The 17,936-nt window shown below is 37.4% G+C and overlaps 1 protein-coding gene and 1 non-coding gene across 2 annotated transcripts in view; one reads left to right on the top strand and one right to left on the bottom strand.

Moving 5' to 3' along the window:
* ZNF638 (zinc finger protein 638) overlaps window positions 1-17,936 on the bottom strand; it is a 150,586-nt gene that overhangs the window by 127,016 nt on the left and 5,634 nt on the right. The window lies entirely within an intron of this gene.
* Window positions 13,508-13,611, top strand: LOC150006196 (U6 spliceosomal RNA). Its single transcript, XR_016512045.1, has one exon. It is a non-coding gene; the product is annotated as a U6 spliceosomal RNA (small nuclear RNA).

Here is a 17,936-nt window from a genome sequence, read left to right as displayed (position 1 = left end):
ATTTAAATCTGTGATCCATTTTGAGTTAATTTTTGTATAAAATGTGAGGTTTATTTGGGCCAAAGTTCATTTTTTTGCCAGTGGGTATCCAATTGCTCTAGGACCATTTGTTGAAAAAGTTGTCTTTCCCCTATTGAATTGCTTTCGCATCTTTGTCAAGAATCAGTTGGGCAGCCCTGGCTGGGTGGTACAGTTGGTTGAAGCATCAATGCGTATGTTTAAAGATTGTGAGTTCCATCCTGGGTCTGGTGCATACAGGACACAAACAATAAATGTTTCTCTCTCATATCAATGTTTCTCTCTCTCTCTCCCTTCCTGTCTCTTGAAAAATCAATAAAAACATAGTTGGCTGAGGATTTAAAAACAGAAGAAGAATCAGTTGGGCATATTTGTGTAGGTCCATCTGGGTTCTCATTCTGTCCCATTAATCAATGTTTCTGTCTATAGTTTCCCTAATACCAACAGTCTTGATTATTGTAGCTATATATAGTAAGTCTTGAAGTCGGGTAGCCTGAATTCTTTCATTTTAGTCTTCTTTTTCAAAAATTTTATAGCTATTCTTGTTACTTTACCTTTCCATATAAACTTTAGAATAATCTTGTCTATATCTACCAAAATTAGTGTTGGTATTTTAATACAAATCACATTAAACCTGTATATCAATTTAGAGAGGATCAACATCTTTACTATGTAGAGTCTTCCAATCTAAGGTATTTCTCTCTAAAAAAAGAAGTACTTAGATCATCTCTGACTTCTTTCATCAGTGTTGTATAGTTTTCAGTGTATAAATCCTCTACATTTTTTGTTAGATTTACATCTAAGTATTTAACATTTAGTGTAATATAAATAGTATTGTATTTTAATAATGGCATCTATATGTTCATTGTTAGCACTTAAAAATACAATTGATTTTTATATGCTTTTCTTGTATTCTGCAACCTTGCTGAACCCATAAATTAGATCTAGGAGTTTTTCTGTTGATTCCTCAGGATTGTCTATGAAGATAATAATGTTATCTGCAAATAGGGAGTTTTATTTCTTCCTTTCTGATCTAAATGCTTTTTATTCTCCGTTATACTTCCAGCACTGTTCTTGTTCTAAATCTTAAAGAGAAATCATTCAGTCTTTCACCATTATGGTTTTAGCTGTAGGCTTTTTGTAGATGCGCTATACCAAGTTGAGAAACTTCTCCTCTCTTCTTATTTTTTGAGACTTTTTATTAGGAATGAATGTTAAATTTTGTCAAATGCTTTTTCTGTGTCAATTACTTTAACCATGTGGTTTTTTCTTCTTTACCCTGTTAATATGGTGATTATGTTAATTAATTTTGAGATATTAAACCAGCTTAGTATGCCCAGAATAAACCCCACTTGGTCATGTGTATAATTCTTTTTATATCTAGCTGAACTCTATTGCTAATATTTTGTTAAAAATTTTGCATATATTTATGAGGGTTATCAGTCTGTACTTATCTTTTTGGTATTCTTTGTCTAGTTTTGGTATCAGGCTTCATAAAGTGAATTAAAGGAAAAAAACATATGATCATCAGACACAGAAAAAGTATTTTACATAATTCAACATCCTGTCATAATGAAAATACTCACAAATAAATGGATTGGAAGACTTAAAATTATTAAATGTCAATAATTCCAAAATGATCTACACAATCAACACATAGGCAACAAAAGAAAAAGACATATAAATTAGACCAACAAAATTAAAAACTTTTGTGCATCAAAGAATAGTATCAGCAAAGTAAAAAGATAACCCACATAATGGAAGAGAACATTTGCAAATTGTATTACTGATAAGGCATTAGTATCCAGGATATATAAAGAACTACTACAACTCAAAAAACAAAAAAGATTGTAAGCAATCCAATTAAAATAACGGGCAAAGGACTTGAATAGACATTTATCCAAAGATAATATACAGATAACCAATAAGCAAGCACATGAATAGATGTTCAACACCACTAATCAGGAAAATGCAAACCAAAACAATAATAAGGCACCACTTCACACACATTAGGATGGCCATTATAAAAGAAAAACAGAAAATAACAAGGATTGGTGAGGATGAGGAAAAACTGAAATCTTTGTGCAATGCATTGCTGGTAGGAATGTAAAACATTACAGTCACTGTGGAAAACAACATGGCTGTTTCAGATAAAAGAAAATGTAGAATTACTACCAGATCTAGCAATTCCACTTCTAGTTTATTATATTCAAAAGAACTGAAAGCAGAGACTTGAACAGATCTTCCTATACCAATGTTTGTAGTAGCATTATTTCCAGCAGCCAAAGGTGGAAACAACCCAAATGTTTACCCACATGCCAAGTGATAAACAAAATGTGGTATATAGATACAATTGAATTTTATTTAGTCTTTAAAAAGTATAAAATTCTGATACATGCTACACGTACGAACCCCAAAGACACTATGCTAAGTGAAAAGCCAGACACAAAAGGACAAGAATTGTATTATTCCATTTTTATGAGGCATCTAGAATAGTAACATTTATTAATAAGGAAAGTAAAATAGTGGTTATCTGGGGTTATGGGGAGGGAGGAATGGGTAGGTGTTGCTTAACAGGCACTGAATTTCAGTTTGGGATAATGGGAAAGTTCTGGAAATTATAGTGCTGGTGATTGTACAACACTGTGAATGTGCTTAATGCCACTACACCCTTCAAGATGGTTAAAATGGTGAATTTCATGTTATGTACATTGCACCACAATTAAACACACACACACACAATTTCACATACAAAGTCATATACTCAGACTTTTAATTTTCCTTCAGTGGATTACTTTACTTAAGTAACCAAGAGGAGAAGAACTTCTCTTGACCAAGTCTCAAAACTAGGTTTCCTATGATCAATTGTTCCTGGGATGCCAGATCTAACCAACTTCTGGAAGTGCCCAAGTCATCCCTATCTACCCATCACTTCAACAATTAGTAGTTGTCATTTAAGGCAATTAACTGATTACAGCTACCACGAAGTCCCAAACAGCTGGGATAAAGGTCCACAGTTCACCACAATATACAGTATTCAATATATTTTACCCCAGACTCCCAAAGCAAAGAAAGGCAAGCAAGAGGGCAGTAAAGGAGTTTAAAAATTTGTATAGGTTTCCATGTGAAGTCTAACATTAGGTATAACTCAAGTTATACAGAGCAGTGGTTCTCAAGCTTTGCATACAACAGAATCACCTGAAGGTTTGTTAGAACACAGGTTGCTGCCCATCGTACTCCCCAAGTTTCTCATCTGTAGTATGCATTTCCAACAATTTCCCAGGCAAGGCTGAGAACTGCTGGCACAGAGAACATACTTGAGAACCACTGAAAAACATATTTAGAAACAGAACTCCCATTATACCTATCTGACTCCAAAGAACGACCAGAAGGGAGCAAGAAGTGTGAAGAGCTGCCATTTTACCCCTTGATATTATCGTTTCTTTAAATAAATACATTTTTGTTCCTAAACATTCAGCAAAATTAAAATTTAAACACCCAAATAGACACTGAACTTTAGTATACATTACCCTTGACAATTTAGTGCCTACAAATTAGTTAAGATTTTAGAAAAAATTTGTTTTAGAAAAATGTTTTTCATTGTCCTCTTTTCCTCTGTTTTTCTTGGGCTAGAGTTTGGGAACTTAAAAAAAATTTTATTTTCTGTGGTCTAAAGCATTACTAGAGAGTCTATAAGGCCTATAATTCTAGGAAAATGCAACACCCAGCAAGCAACTGAGAAGGCAGCGCCATAGTTGTAGCCAAGCCAGGGTGGTGAGGATAGCACCACCAGGGAGAGAGGAGTTACCCGGAAGCTCCTCACAGACGGCGCTCAGCTGTTCCCTAACCAAAGAACTTCAATGAGCCAATAACAGAAACTGGGGAGTTACTACAAAACACAGCACAGCCTCTGATTCCTCACCTGAACAGAATTACATGCCTCAACAGAGTCTGGGTGGACCCTCTGATCCTATCAAATCTGATGGGTATTACAAATTTTTAAATGGTTTGCCCTGAAGCTTTCCCAGAAAATTCTCGTTAAAGATTCTACAGAAGGTAACAGAAGGGTGAAGGGAAAAACAATTTTATTACATGATATGGGGCTAATATGTACTCACAATGTTGAAATAAATAAGGAAGAATTTTTATTTTTCATTTTCTAAAATTGTCACCATGAAACAAGCCAACTCAAAAATATATTCAGTGCCTAAGTTAATGAAAAGATGGTAATAGCATAAAATTAATTAGAAAGATGTGACCACGATATATTCATAAGCATGTTTCCTAAAGTTATAACTAAGATTTTACCTTTCCCTTATCACAAGAGTCACAAACTCAAATACCAGTAGGGGACAAGCTGGTAACATAAATAATTTAAGTGATCAGGATAAAAGAAAATTCAAATGTGAGAAATAAAACCAAACATTATATTTAATGAACTATGATTTAGACATGTAACAAACAAGAATTTATGATATTAAAGATTATAAATTTGAAACTGAAAAAATACAAATTAAAAAATAGGAACAATTTTATTAAATATTTCTTGTAGTTCATACAGCTTTTATCTAAAGCCAAAAATCTGACACTCTTTTCCCTGTACCAAGATGTCAAACAGTTGCATGCAACATGAGATACAGAATCCAGACCTGAATCCTTGAACTAAGAGCAGTAATTTTTTTGAGTTTCATAAGTGAAAACAACTCCTTTTAAACACAGCCATTTTCAAACAAAGATGAACTTTTTGCATAGTGAGTTTTGAATTTAGTGTAATTCAAAGGTATTTGCAAAATCCTAGTGCTCCAATGTTATATCTAGTTTTTAATACTTTCACTTATAGTTATCCATTTCACATTATTACTATTAATTGAGAAATGTTAGTACATTTTCATAAAGTATAACATCAAAGAGCCTGCCTTGGAATTCAGTCTTAAACTCCATTATTTTGGGAATGAAGTTAAGGCCGTGATTTTCATTTCTAGAAACCAACTTCAGCATACTGAAAGAGATTCAGATTATTCCTTACCCCCAAAAATATGTTTGTCAAAAAACATATATTTACTACAGATGGGAGAACTGAATCATATAAATGTGGCATTCCTTGTGAATGTCCCTGTAAAGAAATGTTTGCAGTATTTAGATGAGCTATAATGTCAACCAAAAAAGCCAGATCTTTGACATTCTTTATTGGTAAACTGAGACAAAGACTTTCTTGAATGACAAGTACAGACTGATTTCTTTTAACAGCTAAAAAAGCATTTTCAGCCTAAACTACATATAGAAGGCTAGAGTTGTGCATATCATGAATCCTGCTAAACCTTGAGATATCTGAAGCTCAAGAATCAGTATCCAGTTTATGGTGATAATTACCATTTTAAAGCTTTTGGCCTAAAATTATTCCTAGTAAAATCTATAATAAACAATTATTAATTTCATGTTTTATCTTTTCGACATGTCACAATATCCAATGCTAACCTCAACTTTTCACTATTTCAGGAGCACTATCTATAATCAAGCTGATATATTTCTACTCATTTTCATTAAATTTTCACAGACTTTTTTTTTTAAATTATATTTTATTGATTATGCTATAACAGTTGTCCCAATTTTTTACCTTTGCCTACTCCACCCAGCACCTCCCACTCCCTCAGGCAATCCCCACACCATTGTTTATGTCCATGTGTCATGCGTATAAGTACTTTGGCTACTCCATTTCCTATGCTGTACTTTACATCCCCATGGCTATTCTGTAACTACCAAGTTGTACTTCTTAATCCCCTCACTCATTCCTCCACATCCCTTCCCCATCTGGCAACCATCAAACTGCTCTCCATGTCCATGATTCTGTCTCTGTGCTTCTTGTTTGCTTAGTTTGTTTTTTAAATTAAATTGTTGATAGATATGTGTTTATTGCCATTTTATTGTTCATAGTTTTGACTTTCTTTTTCTTAAATAAGTCCCTTTAACATTTTATAAAATAAGGGTTTAGTGACAATGAATTCCTTTAGTTTTTTTCTTGTCTGGGAAGCTCTTTACCTGTTCTTCAATTCTAAATGATAATTTTTCTGGCTAGAGCAATCTTGGCTATAAGTCCTTGCTTTTTATGACTTTGAATATTTCTTTCCAATCTCTTCTAGCCTGCAAAGTTTCTTTTGAGAAATCAGCTGACGGTCTTATGGGAACTCCCCTGCAGGTAACTAATCGCTTTTCTCTTACTGCTTCTAAAATTCTCTCTTTATCTTTAACCTTTGTCATTTTAATTATAACGTGTCTTGGTGTGGATCTCTTTGGGTCCGACTTGTTTGGGACCCTCTGTGCTTCCTGGACTTGCATGTTTATTTCCTCCACCCAATTAGAAAGTTTTCTTTCATTATTTTTTCAAATAGATTTCCAATTTCTTGCTCTTCTCTTTCTGGCACCTCTATGATGCAAATGTGGGGCCTCTTGAAGTTGTCCCAGAGGCTGCTTATACTACCCTCATTTTTTTGGATTCTCTTTTCTTCTTGTTGTTCTGATTGGTTGTTTTTTGCATTCTTATGTTCCAGATCATTGATTTGATTCTCAGCTTCATCCACTATACTGTTGTTTCCCTGTAAATGATTCTTTACTTCAATTATTGTATCCTTCACTTCTGACTGGACATTTTTTATGCTATTGAGGCCCTCACTAATTTCCTTGAGCATCCTTATAACCAGTGTTTTGAACTCTACCTCTGATATTGTTTTTCTCCTTTTGTTTAGATCTTTTCCTGGAATTTTAATCTGTCCTTTCATTTGGACCATGTTTCTTTGTCTCTTCATTTTGGCAGCCTCCCTGTGTTTGTTTCTATGTATTAGGTAGAGCTTTATGATTCCCTGTCTTGGTAGCATGACCTTGGTACATGTCCCGTAGGGTCCAGTGACACAGCCTCGCCTATCACCCAAGCTGGGTACGCAAGGTGCACCCTTCATGTGGGCTGAGTACACCCTCCTCTTGTAGCTGAGCCTTGGTTGTTGTTGGCTTATCAATGGGAGGGATTTACCCAGGCCAGTCAGCTGCAAGGACTGGCTGTGACCACTGACCACCAACCTCTACCCTCCATGGAGGATCAGCTGTGCAGGGGCAGGGTGGTGGTGCTCCAACATGGCCGGTAGCCATTCACCGGGTGTGCAAACTCTGGGGTTTCCTGGGTGGTGCAGGTCAAGGTCTTCCCCCACCTGTGTTCTGCCTGGGACCACCCTGTATGTGGTATAAAGCAATCTGAGGTGGCTGCTATTTGTGCTGGGCTTGGAGATTCCCAGGTGAATTCAAGCTCTGAATCTAGGATGGCTACTGCTATTGCCAGGCCTGAGGCCACTTAGCAAGAGGTATAGGGGCTGGTGGCTCATTGAGGCTGGCTATTGCTTATTTGAAAGGGTTTTGGAAATTGTGTAGCAACTTCACATGGAAAAGCCACTGATAACAGCTTAGGTGAGCCTACAAGTTGAGTGGGACAGAACCAGGTGGAACAAACAGTTTTAGCCAGGTTGATGGGGTCTCAGATATGGCACCCACCTGCCAGCTCTGTGGCTCTGTTGCGGGGAGGGTTCAAAAAAGAAACGCTAGTCTCTGTCTTTTTCTGGGAGAAAGCTGTCCCCCAGCCCTCACTTTGATGTCAGACACTTCAGCTCCTTCCTGTATGCCACTGGTGCCTTTCAAGTGCTACCCAGATGCTGGAGCTCAGAGTGAGCGACTCTGAGTAACTCTGTATGTGGGTTCTTTTTTTTTTTCTTAATTATTTATTTATTTGTTTGTTTGTTTATTTATTTAATTTTTTTAGAGAGAGGGGAAAGGAGAAAGAGAGGGAGAGAAACATCACTGTGTGGTTGCCTCTCATTCATGCCCCCAACTGGGGACCTGACGTGCAACCTAGTCATGTGCCTGACTGGGAATCGAACCAGTGACACTTGGATTGCAGCCCAACGCTCAATCCACTGAGCCAGAGCAGCCAGGGCTTGTGCGTGGGTTCCTTAAGGGGAATTTCTTGGGAATCCAGCAGTTTCTTCCACCAACCCAATCCTCATGGGTTTTAGCAGCTAGAAGTTATGGGGACTTATCTTTCTGGCACTGGAACCCTGGGCTGGTGCCCTGAACTGGGGCTGGGACCCGTTGCTCTGTAGATATCCCTCCTGAATTTTTATCCACCATACAAGGGGTGGGACCAGCCTGTTCTGCATCTCTGCATCTTCACTGCTCCTACCAGTCTGGATAGATGTGGTTTCCAGTGTTTTGAATTCCCATTCAAAAACAAACCCCACGGTATCTTTTCTGTAGACTAGTGATGATGCTTACTATGAATAGCTGGTTTTAAGAAGGCATCTTAATTTGCGTTCTTTTGACATATACTTTGTTTGCATATGAAAATGTAGAAATATTCTTTACTTCCACACATATACAAAATACTTCTACACACAAAAATATCTGTTTTCTTTAAAAAATAATGAAATAATGAGCCTGACCCGTGTGGCTCAGTTGGTTGGGCATCATCCTGCAAAGTGAAAGGTCACTGGTTTGATACCCGGTAAGGGCATGTGCCTGGGTTGCGGGTTAGGTCCTGAGTCGGACCACCTATGAGAGGCAACTGAGCGATGTTTCTTTCTCACATCAATGTTTCTCTCCTCTTTCTCTCTCTCTTCCCCACTCTCTAAAAATAAATAAATAAAATATTTTAAAAGTAAAATAAAAATGAGAAACCCTTTTTCTTTTCCCACTTTTAGGAGAAAACATACTGCCCTTCTTTCTTAAAAACTACAGTGGAAAAACAGCAGCAAACGTGCAAAGGATAAATGACTACTGACATCTAGCCTAAATATTGGGGGCAAGAGAGAACGGTAGAAACCATACAAGTGAAAAGAGTACATAGGTCTCTAAAAGAGACAGGCATTCCCAGCCTACTCTAGCCAAGTGCTAATGTAATCTCAGAGCTTCCAAATGTTTAAACTTTGGAAATGCAAATGTATGTGTGTGTAAAGCTGCTTTACTTTAAAGTGCCACCAACTAATTCAAAAACATATAAAACACTATGAAGGCCCAATGAGTGGTCCACAGCCCATCAATTTTGGATACCTTCCCCTCCATTATCTCCATCAACCCACCGTGAGATCTAAGTTCTACCAATATAATCTATGTTTTTAGTAAAACTAACAAAGCAAACAGTATTTCACATAAAAAGGCAATCCCTCTTTGGCTGGAGCTTAACAGTCTTCCACTAAATCTTGGTGAACTGCCCAGAATTCCTCTGCATTTAAAAAGCCTAAGTTTTTTTTGTTTGTTTGTTTTTACTTTTTTAATGGCCTCACCTCCTAACTTTTTGTCAGTGACCTTGTTCTAAGAAAACAGCTCAGAATGGAGTTAGCTGTTTAGCTCTTCTAAACTAAGCCTGGAGAGAAAAGCAAACAAGAAAACTTCCGGGATAAAAAATTACTGTTCCATTTCTGTAGTCAGTTGGGTCAAAACTCTTAAACACATGGCACAAATTCTATCTAACTAAGAAGCAATTAGTAATCCCAACCTTCTCTACAAAAAGTGAAAAAAACCTACAGAAAAATGCTCAACTATATATCTTTTAAAGTAAATAATGGATGAAAAAATTTTTAAGTAGAGATTTTACATGTCATATTCTCTATCATTCAATAAAATTCCAAATAATGAAAAGATTTTTAAAAATCACACATACTTGGAAATTAACAAATATCCTACTAAATAATCTTTGGACCATAGAATCAGAACTGAAATTACAAATCATTGAAAAGGTGATGAAAAGGAGAACATTTTAGACCAGTGAGATACCACCCTAGGAGTAAAAACAATCTTCAAGGGAAATTTTAGAGCTTTAAATGCCTTCAACATTAAATAGGGGTTTAAAAATACTTTTAAAAGTATTATTCAAAGTAAGGAAACAGGATAAAAATCAAAAGACAATAGAAAGCAGGAATGAGTAAGAGTAAATTTTTTAAATAATAGGAAGGATATATAATTGTTCTTTGAAAGAACAACAAAACCAAACCTTGATTTGGGCAGAGTAGTGAAGGAGGGAGATGGTTAAACAAAAAAGCATAAGATCAGAAATAAGAAAATATCACAAAGTTTAAATGAACTACAAGACAATAGCACATGTACCTTCACAGCAAAAGAAATTTAAAAACAAAAAAAAGTGACTTTTTAGTAATATGTAAAATATGAGAAGTGACTTGAGAAGTAATAGAAAATTTGGTTAGAAGAATTACTATAAGAGAAAAAACTCATGCATGTTGTATCAATACATGAGTATGAAGAAAAGTATAGCTACATATATATATACACACACATACATATATGTACGTGTATATATGTATGTGTGTATATACATATCACCCTGGCTGGTTTGGCTCAGTGGATTGAGCGTCGGCCTGCGAGCTAAGTGTCGCTGGTTCGATCTTCCAGTCAGGGCACATCAGAGAAGGAAAACTCTGATTCCAAAAAACCTCCGCTGCCTTGCGGCATACCTCTTCAGGGGAAAGGCTAAGGGAGTAAACCCCGACAGAAAATCCGGAGCCGGAGTCCCTAAGGCGGTTTGACGTTGTAGTCAACACCGGCAACTCCTGCGGCGCACCTGAAGCCAAGCTGTATTGACTCCGTCTTTCCCTTGGATCCCTCAGCTGCGAAGAGAGGGGGGGTCTGCTGCATGGGCAACAGCAGACCCTCCATATCACCCTGCCCAGGCTCTGTAGCTTCAGCTTCACTGGAGAGGACACTCCAGCGTCATCGCAAGATGTCGATTCAACACGGGAGGAGACAGATACCGTGTCACTCCCGAGTCGGACTGCACAACCATTCTCGGCGGTGCAGATAGACTCTTAAGAAGCTACACCATCGTCTCTCGAGACGGACGGCTGCCGACGACGATATACATATATGTTGCTAATGTGTATGTATTAATATTACATTGCTAGTATAAAACTACATTGCTTAGATGTGGAACATAAGAGAAAGATAAACCAGAAACTGACTATGAAAAAGTGTCAATATGATCTCATATGTGTAAAATTAAATATGTCTGCCTGGAAAATGTCCAGCCATTGTTAATATAACGAGAACAGTCTGCGCAACATTGATGTAACCTGACAGCCAAGGAGAGTGGACTGGAATGCACATGCATGAACAATGACGACTTCACTGTACTAGTCAGTGGGGGCAATAGACACTGTTGAGTGAGCATGTGTACCGTGTGGCCATCACATTCAACATAACTGAGCAAGTACAGCAACAAATCTGCACTAAATTTTGCATTAAGTTTGAACATTCCTCTTCAGAAACTATTCGAATGATTCAGAAGACTGTAGTTATGGGCAATTGGTGATTGAGTGCTTCATGAGGACAACGCACCTGCTCACACATCACATCTCGTGCAGAGTTTTTTGGCAAAACATCAAATCACCCAGGTGACTCAGCCCCTTACAGCCCAGATTTGGTGCCCTGTGACTTCTAGCTTTTCCCTAACTAAAATCACTTTTGAAAGGGAAGAGATTTCAGACAGTTGATAAGATTCAGGGAAATACGATGAGGCAGCTGATGGCAATTGGGAGAACTGTGTGAGGTTCCAAGGTGCCTACTTTAAAGGGGACTGAAATGTCATTATCCTGTGTACAATGTTTCTTGTATCTTATATCTTCTTCAATAAATGTCTCTGTTTTTCATATGACATGGCTGGATACCTTCTGGACAGACCTGTATGCATGTGCATTTACATAAAGAGATACATAAAAGGATGATAAACCAGAATGTTAATGGTAGTTACCCCAAGATGAAGAAATACCCCTGATTTCACACTCATATCTCATTCCCACCTCCCTTGGCATGTGGTGACAGCAAATACTGAGCATGGAAGTTGAAGGGAAGATAGTATCAGTGAACTTGCTTACTTTTCAGGGGAATCTTCATTCCCTTTTTAGGAAGTGCTCTAAAACTTGATCACAAGTCAGAGTCACCTAGAGGGCTTATTAAAACAGATTACTGGCCCTACTCTTAGGATTTCTGACTTAGTGGGTCTGAGGTGAAGCCCAAGAATTTGTATTTCCAATTAAGTTCCTAGGTGATACTGATGCCATTACCCTAGGGACCATACTTCGGAAATCACTGTCCTAAGACAACTTTCAATATTTTAAAAATTAGTTGAAACCACTGTGGTCTCCAATTTCATTCTTTTTTGCCTTTTTTATTATTATACTTTCATTGAAGTTTTGAATTAAATTCTTAAATATTATCTTTCCAAATTTTTGAAATGTACCTTAAATTGTCATTGTGATAAGAGTAATTTCCATTTATTGACACTTAGTATGTAATATGCTCAATAATTTACTACCATTATCTCATTTAATCCTCATAAAACCCTGGGAGGTAGGTACTATTATTAGACCAATTTTACAGATGAGGGAACTGAATTAAAAGACAATCCTGTGCATGCCCTTAGTACACTCTAGTGCGTCAAAACTAATGGTTAGCGCTGGCTCGTGTGGCTCAGTGGATTGAGTACTGGCCTGTGAACGGAAGGGCCACTGGTTCAATTCCCAGTCAGGGAACATGCCTGGGTTGCAGGCTGGGTCCCCAGTTGGGGGCATATTAGATGCAACCAATCAATGTCTCTCTCGCACATTGAAGTTTTTCTCCCTCTCTTTCTCCCTCCCTTCCTCTCTCTAAAAATGAATAAATAAAATCTTTAAAAAAAAAACTAATGGTTAAAAAACCAACAAAATAAAACTACAGCAAACTACCAAAGCATGCAGTGAGATAAAGCATAGTAACACGTTGGTTAAATGATTATGAGCTATCAGATAGAGGTGCCCAACTTCTGGATCAAATAATGTTAATATTTACACAGTTCACAGTACTGGCAATCATAAGGTGTTTGTAGACTGCAGAAGGCTAATACAAAAAAATCATTTCTATACTCATGGGTAAACAGACTGAGGTGATGTGGAACTAGCAGAACAGAAAATTGTTTAAATTTCTAAGCAGTTTTGAAGAAATGGACTTGATATTTGCTGGAATACAAGCTAAGTTTCTATAACAAAGGCCCCAAGATGAGACGGGTTAAATAAAATCAAAGTATGTTTCTTTCTCAATTAACTGTCTAAACATTGGCTAGTAGCTTTGTTCTGTGATGTCTCTAAGCCTCCAGCTTCCTTCTATCTTGTTGCTTGCATTCTTTCTTTGTCTGCCTAGTTGAAGTTAGCTCCCCACACAATTCTCCCTTCCAGCCCACATGAAGGAAGAAAGGGAGGAGCGCATAAACCCAGGCCCTTTTCAAAAACATGCATTCTCAACAGGGACAATATTACCCACAAAGGGGTGAAAGCTGATTCTTGGCAGGTGGAAAGGCAAAAAAATGTTAGTCTTTTTATGGATGAAGCACAGATAGTAACTTACAGTGTATAAAGATATTTATTTCTGTGGTATTAAAATTTCTTGGGGCAATTGAGAAAAAAAATATCTGGTGCTCGCTTCGGCGGCACATATACTAAAATTGGAACGATACAGAGATTAGCACGGCCCCTGCACAAGGATGACACTCCAATTTATGAAGCATTTCATAGTTTTTTTAAAAAAGAAAAAAGAAGAAAAATATCTGAAAAAGCTTCTTATAGGAGTGATAATGAAAAAAAGACTGAGAAGTTCTTTTTCAAAGGCAAGTACCAGAAGTTGCACAAATCTCTTCTGCTCCCAAGAACTTAGTCACAAAAAATAAACCTAGAGAGACTTTCTAGCTGAGTGGCCACTGGCCCAAAGAAAACTCCATTTTTCTTCCTATTTGAGGCTCTTCACAGAGCTACTTGAGTGATCCCAAGACATGATAGACAGTTGGCTTCCCTCAGCACAAGCAAGCCAAGAGACCAAGGTGGAGGCAGCAATGTCTTTTATGACCAAGCCTTGTAACCCACACACACTGCCACTTCTACCACATATACAGACCAATCCTGACACAAAGTGGGGAAAGCCTACACAAGTCTGTGAAAACCAGGAGGCTTGGTCTGGAGATCATCTAGGAGATTGGCTTTTTATTTGGAAATATAATCAGAAGTTCCCATATTTGTATAACTGGGAAAATAATTCTGGTTAAATTCTTGTTGTCCCCCAAGGCCCTGTGGACAAAAAAGGGGTTCTATAGAACATAACCTGACAGGGTGATTTGATCATATTTCTAATTAGGCAGGTCATAGTGGGTAGTCATGCCCCAGACATATACCGTCCTTAGCAAAAGGTTTATGTTTGTCTTAAGTAAGCCCTGCCCATTGCTTCTGTGCCTCAAGAATAACATCTTTGAAAAGCCTCTGAATTGAAACAACCCGCAAGAGAGCACGAAAGTTTGTTAACTACTGTATCCTGTAACCCAGCAATTTTCAATCTTTTTAATCTCATAGCATACATAAACTAATTACTAAAATTCTGCAGCACACCAAAAAATACAGATATTAATTTTTTGCTGGTCCGACAAAAAATAGGTATGATTTTGATCCATTCACTCAAGAAAACTGTTGTGTTGGATGTTGTTATTTTTTTATTTGACAATCTAAAGAAAAAGAGGTCAGTGCCCACCTCTTTTTGGATGTTTTAAAAATTCTTGCAACACCCATATGCCACAACACACCAGTTGAAAATCACTGCTGTAAGTCAATGCCCACCTTGCCTTCTCCTACCTTTATGTAATCTTCCCTCCTTAATTCAAAATGCATAAAAGAAGCTGCAAATTGCCATTCTGAGAAGCATTTTTCTCAGTCTGTTGAGATCTTGCTTCCAGGCATATCGTCTGTTTGGCTCATGAATTTTCATAAAATTTTTCTACAAGTTTGGACATTCTTACATTGACAGACCTGATGAAATGTTCACATCGTGGCAGAATTCATTGCTTCTCCTCTGTGATTCTACACCACACTATTCCCACCACACTGTACAATGGTTCACTATGTGCAAAGCTGTCTCTCCAAAGAGAACACAGGACTCAGGCTTACTTATTTTGATGCTCTTCAAGTGCAAGACTGTTTTTTAAGCAAATATTATATCAGTATCATTATGAAAAGGGTCCCAGGCGTTCCCTGAGACCACACTTTGAGAACCACTTATCTAGTTATGAGATAAGTAAACAACAATGGTTTACTGGTACAAAATATCTGGATACCAACTCCCCCGGACCAGTTTCCCACCCTGTTGCAGATAGGTGATTTCATCAGCCCCACGTCAGGTTGAGAGGTTCTGGTCTCTGGATTACCAGCAGAAGTCAAGGATAAGGCACAGGCAGAAGCTAATGAGGTTATGTGAAAGCCTATATATTAAATGGTGGGACCCTCTCTCAGTACTTGTACAGAAAAGAATCCACATAGCAGGCCTGAGATGCCTGTCCTTTGAAAGGTCCAATTGCAAGGTTAGCTCCTGACTATTGCCTGTTAGCTTTGATTTCAGGATGGTTCCCACCATTCCCTAACTCCCAAGAGTGGTTGGACATAGTCTGCACAAACAATGTGGATTGTGCTGAATACCTGCTTTCCCTGTGGGAGTCTGGTACATAGTAAGCAGAGAGTGCCTACTTGAACCATCCCCAATAAAAACCTTAGGCACTGAATCTCTAATAACCTGTCTTGGCAGACAACACTTCACCCATGTCACAATTCAGTGCTGGAGGAATTCAGCGCATCCTGTGTGACTCTGCAGAGGACATTTGGAAACTTGCATCGGGTTTCCTTTGGACTTTGCCCCATGTACTTTTTCCCTTTGCTGATCTTGCTGTGTAGCCTTTCACTGTAATAAATCATAGCTGTGAGTATGACTATATGCTGAGTCCTATGAGTCCTCCTAGTAAATCACTCAACCTGGGGGTGGTCTTGGGGGACTCGCAGCATATTCCACTTCACTGGCTCTGCTCCCAGAATATAGAAACCCAGAATTACATTCCACACTGCAAAGAACTGGAGGCTTCTCCCTGAAGAAACTGAAAAGCCAAAAGAAAAGAGGACTGCAAAAGACAGAAACTATGAAAAAAGCAAAAGGCAAGTCCAAAAATAAAGCTACAACAAATAGCTTTAAAAACATAAGAACATACTTTGCATTTATGAAATAAGAGAATGCTATGAAAAGAAGCAATAAGAGAACAAGAAAGAGCTCCATAAGATTAAAGATATGATAATCAAAATAAAGTTCAGAATAGAAGCGCTAGCAGATAGAGTTGAAAAACTTGTCCAGAGAAGTTAGGGAAAAAAGAGATAAAGAGATTAAAAAAACAGAAGAGAGAAGCCAAGAAAATTAAAAATCAATCCAGTTGGATCCAAAATCCAATTGAAGAAAAAGAGAGAATAGAATAAGTTGAAAGGAAGAAAATATTAAAGTAAATTTCACCAAACTAAGAAAAAGAGACCTCAGGTTGAAAGGGCTCACTAAGTGTAGACAGAGCACAATGAATGAAAAATGAAACCCATCAAGTTCATATAATTCTAAAATTTCAGAACACCATTGAGAAGATTCTAAAAAGCTTTCAGAAAGGAGAAACAACCCCATAAACAAAGGCATATAAAACTTAATATCAGATTTCTTAACAGTAATACTGACACAGACACACTAAAATTACATCTAAAAATTCTGAGGAAAAACCTAGACTTCTTTACTCAGGCAAATTACAATTCAAGAATAGGGGTAGCATAATGACATTTCTGAGACATGCAGGAATTTAGAAATTTTATCTTTTCTTAGAAATTAACCGGACTAAGTGCTTCTCCAAAATGACTGAGTAAACTGTCAACCAATGATCCATGCCAATTCAAAGCCAACAGGAATCCGCAATTTGGAATGTGGTGAGGAAGAAAACTTTATTCCACACAAAGAGCTCAATGGTGATACAGCACAACTGTGAGAACAGCACTGCTATTAGGAGGCCCTGATTGGTCTGTCCTCATGCAAATGAGGACTCCAAATCCTTGAAGGTTGATTGGTCCAAAAAGCACTGTTCTGATTGGTCATAATGGAGCCATTCTGATTGGTCAGTGGAGATGCTGATGGGGATATAGCTGTGCAGCTCCAATTGGATGGGAAAGCCTCAGTCCTACTGGTTGAAATACAATTCCAGGAACTGCTTTATAAGAACTGGCTCAGATGTCAGGAACAGTGCAGACAAGCAGTTCAGTGTGGGAGGCAGGTTTCTCCTTGAAGTACAGTTAGCATAAGAGGCCCCTCTTTAAAAATGGCTGCTAAGCCCTGCTTTTAAATTCAAGTCCATTTAGGTACCAGGAACCCTTCTTGACAGGTTTCTTCTTTCTCATGGTCCACAAAACCAAACCAGGATGTAGCTAACAGGATCCAAACTAGGAGTGAGATGAAGGAAAATCCCAGGAGAATAGCTATGCACAAAATTAGAGAAATTTAATTTCATAGAGTACTCTTATTCTGATTGTTTCTTTCCATAATATCTAATTCTTATTTTATGGGTTTAATCACTTTTAAACATCTTTTTAAAGATATTAATCTTTATATCAGTGCAAATCTAGAACCAGAACAGGTTAGAGTGTGAAAAAATGAGCTCTACAGGAAGGAAGTCTTAAGGAAAAAAAGGAAGTTGGTAGATTTATGCATTTGTTTGAGCATTTAACAGCATTTAAACTTTGGGAAAAATTAATGATATGCTGACAGAAAATTAGGTAAATAAAAGAAACAATCTTAGTTTATTATTTGGCTCAAAGAGTAATCATATTAACTAGTTATAATGATTAAAAACACCTAACTACTGACTTAATTAAATATTGAGACAAAATCTCAATCCAAAGTATGGAAGAAGTAGAAGAGATAGAGACTAAAAGAGTTTAATCTTGACCTTAATTTACCAGTTCTCAATTTTTAAAAATAGGTAAACAAATAATATCTAAATCACTAAAGTCAAGAAGTAG

The sequence above is a fragment of the Furipterus horrens genome, unplaced genomic scaffold (assembly GCF_987537825.1).
Source record: "Furipterus horrens unplaced genomic scaffold, mFurHor1.1.pri manual_scaffold_6, whole genome shotgun sequence".
Lineage (NCBI taxonomy): Eukaryota > Metazoa > Chordata > Mammalia > Chiroptera > Furipteridae > Furipterus > Furipterus horrens.
This window is presented reverse-complemented; position numbering and strand designations above follow the sequence as displayed.